This window comes from Pan paniscus, chromosome 7, assembly GCF_029289425.2.
Source record: "Pan paniscus chromosome 7, NHGRI_mPanPan1-v2.0_pri, whole genome shotgun sequence".
NCBI lineage: Eukaryota > Metazoa > Chordata > Mammalia > Primates > Hominidae > Pan > Pan paniscus.
The window spans coordinates 24,451,579-24,455,221 of record NC_073256.2 but is presented as its reverse complement, the minus strand read 5'-3'; the positions used below and the strand labels follow the sequence as shown (position 1 = coordinate 24,455,221).

General features: G+C 44.1%; 1 pseudogene; it reads right to left on the bottom strand.

Moving 5' to 3' along the window:
- Positions 1-454: 454 nt before the first annotated feature.
- On the bottom strand, positions 455-3,403 carry LOC129398561 (putative gustatory receptor clone PTE01; annotated as a pseudogene).
- Positions 3,404-3,643: the final 240 nt, after the last annotated feature.

Genomic DNA, 3,643 nt, shown 5'->3' with positions numbered 1-3,643 from the left:
TGTTTCTTCCACAGTATAACTACACGACTTTGAACAGCCAATGCTGTTGGAGGACCTCCTGTACATTGTTTCCATAAAGTCAGTTTTCAGGGAATTCCAAAACGAAGTGAGGACTTCGTGTATATAAAAAGATGGTAGTGATTCCACCTGGATGACAGTGTTATTGCTCAGAAAGTAATAGAGGCCGCCTAGGTATAGAGGATTCTGTCATGAGGTTTCTGCTAAACCAAGGATCCCAGAATCCTCACCCATTCCAGTTAAAGGCATAACGAAGAAAGCAATATTCACAAAGGAAATGCAGAAAGGAATAAAATCCATCAAGCCACAAAAATAATGTGACTAAGGGGCAGGATTTGCAGATGTAGAGATTTAATGTGGTTGCCCTTTCTCACCCACACAAGAAAAAGGATGGAACAGATCATGAGATTCCACTATTCTGCTGCGCAGCCTCCGCAGGGCACTTTGTATGTCCCTGTTTCTCAGGCTGTAGATGAAAAGGTTCAGCATGGGGGTGACCACAGCCTACATCACTGACGCCACCACACCATTCCTGGGGGGTGGTGACACAGCTGAAGCCAGGTACACGCCAATGCCTGTTCCATAAAATCAGCAAACAACTGCTAGGTGAGAGCCACAGGTGAAGAAAGCTTTATACTTCCCATCTGACGATGAAATCCTTAGAATGGAGGGGACAATTTTATAGTAAGACAAAAGGATCCCTGAAATGGGAAGAAAACCAAACATAGTACTATCGAAATATATGAAAATGCTATTGATGACGCTGTCAGAACAAGCAAGTTTGAGAAGTTGAGAGGGGTCACAGACAAAATGAGAGATTTCCACAGTCTTGATAATGGTGAATTGTAACCCAATCCAACTATGCAGCTGGGAATCCAACAGGCTAAGGAAAAAGGACACCAAAATGAAGAAGACACAGAGGTGAGGATTCACGATGACTGGATAGTGCAGAGGGCGACAGATGGCTACAAAGCAGTCATAGGCCATCAATGTCAGGAGCATGCCTTCTATACATGCAAAAATGACCAAGAAATACATCTGTGTCAGGCAGCCCGCATGAGAGATGACTTTGCTATGTGACTGCATGTCCACAATCATCTTGGGAACCGTGGCCGAGGTGAAACCCATGTCAGCCCAGCACAGGTTGGAGAGGAAGAGTTACGTGGGGGTGTGGAGGGGGGAGTCAGAGCTGACAGTCGGGATGCTTAGCAGGTTCCTCAGCACCGTGACCAGATACATGGACAGGGACAGGGACAGCAAAGCGAGGACTGGCTGCAGTTCTGGATCCTCTGAGAGTCCCAGGAGGAGGAATTCTCAGACACCTGTGAGATTCCGTGGCCCTGTGTGTCTTGGACACCTTGAGAAGGAAAGAGGATTGGAAAAATAAAAGATAAAAACGAGCCCTTAATGCTAGATGCAAGCAATTCACAAGGAACATCTTCACATTTGTGGGCCATACACCGCCAGCAATGATTCTCAGTTGTGACAATTCCAAAATCTCAGAATTATTACGTGATTTACGTTTTTGCTATTCAAGGCTTTCTGTACATACTACTTTAGAGAATATCCACTGGAGAATATTAGAAGACCAAAACGTCATATATAACAAATCCGTGATCTCAGTAAAATATGGCCTACTCTTTTCAGAAAAAATACAATGCAATGACAATGTCCTTCTCTCTTTCAGAAAAAGATCTCAGTCTAATTGAAAGAAATTAAGAAACCGTGAAATACACTCTACTTTATTCTGACACGGTGCTACAACTTCCATTGATGTAGAATATGTAAAAGGACGACACAAAGGCTAGGACCCCATTATCTGGAAACGAAATCGAACCTTATAATTCTCAATCGGAAGACCTTTTCACATGCCTGTTAGTTTTCATATTTGTTATCATCTTTCGGTTTTCTGACATCATTTCTTCATAAAAGGACACGCACACTCAAAAATGGGAGCTGTGTTTCCAAATGAATAAAATCTATAACTCTTGGCCCAGCACCATGGCTCACACCTGTAATCCCAGCACTTTGGGTGGCCGAGGCTGATGGATCACCGGAGGTTAGGAGTTCCAGACCAGCCTGGCCAACGTGGTGAAACCCCATCTCCAGTGAAAAAAAAAAAAAAAAAAAATAGCCGGGCGTGGTGGCGGGTAACCCTAGCTACTCGGGATGCTGAAGCTGGAGAATCCCTTAGAACCTGGAAGGCGGAAATTGGACACCCTGTGATGGGATTTTTGATATCCTAGGGTGATATTGCTCCTGACAGTAGAGTGGGCGTACACCCTGTGATATTATTTGTAATATCCTAGAAAGATATTGCTCCTAATATCACGGTGGCTCTACACCCTGTGATCTTAATTGTAATATCCTACAGAGATCTTACTCCTAATAATACAGTGGGTGTGCACCCTGTGATATTATTCATAATATATCACAGAGATACGACTCCTGATATCACAGTGAGTGTACACCATGTTGGTACACCATGTGATCTTATTTGTAACAACTTAGAAAAATATTACAGCTAATATCAAAGTGGGTGTACACCCTGCTATGTTATTTGTTATCTAGCAGGTAGATATTACTCCTAATATCACAGTGAGTGTACACCATGTGTGTACGGACTGTGAAATTATTCGTAATACCCTAGGAAGATATTACTCCTCATATCACAGTGGGTGTACACCGTGAGTGATTTTTTTCTAATATCCCGCGGGTGAGAGGATGATATTGCTTCCAATATCACAGAAGGTGTACACCCGCCTGTGATATTGTTCCTAATATCCAGGGAAGGAGAGGATGACATTATTCGCAATATCACTGGGGCTGTACCACCTCCCGCCGGGATATTGTTCTTAGTATCTGGAGGTGGAGAGAATGATGTTACTCCCAATTTCACAGGGGGTGTACACCACCCCTGTTTGTAAACACCCCCTGTGATATGGTTCCAAATGGCCTGTGAAAGAGTAACCATGACTCCCATTATCGCGGGGGGTGTTCAGCCCTGATGATATTGTTTTCTAACATGCAGGGAAGGAGAGTATGCTATTACTCCCAATATCGCAGGGGTTGTACACCCTTTTGTGTTTTTGTGCCCAATATCCAGGAAAATAGAGGATGATATTACTCCCAATATGGAAGTAATTGTACAGCACCCCTGTGATATTCTTCCTAATATCCAGAAAGGAAAAGAATGATATTACTCCCACCAGTGTAGGAAACGTATACCCGCGCTGTGGTATCTTTCCCAGTATCCAGGTGGGGAGAGGATCATGTTACTTCCAATGTCGCAGGGTGTGTACAGCCCCTCTGTGATCTCATTGCTAACATCCAGGGTTGGGGAGGACGACATTACTCCCAATATCGCAGGGGGAGTACACCCCCCCGTGACCTTGTTAGTCATTTCCTGGGGGGAGAGGATGATCTTACTCCCAATATCGCAGGGGGTGTACACAACCCTATCATATTGTTCGTAACATCCAGAGCGAAAGAGGATGATATGACTCTCAATATCGCAGAGGGTGTACACCCCTCCTGTAATATTGTTCTGAATACCCTGGGAGGGAGAGGATAAAATTACATTGAATATCGCAGGGAATGTACACCCTCCCCCTCTGATACCCTT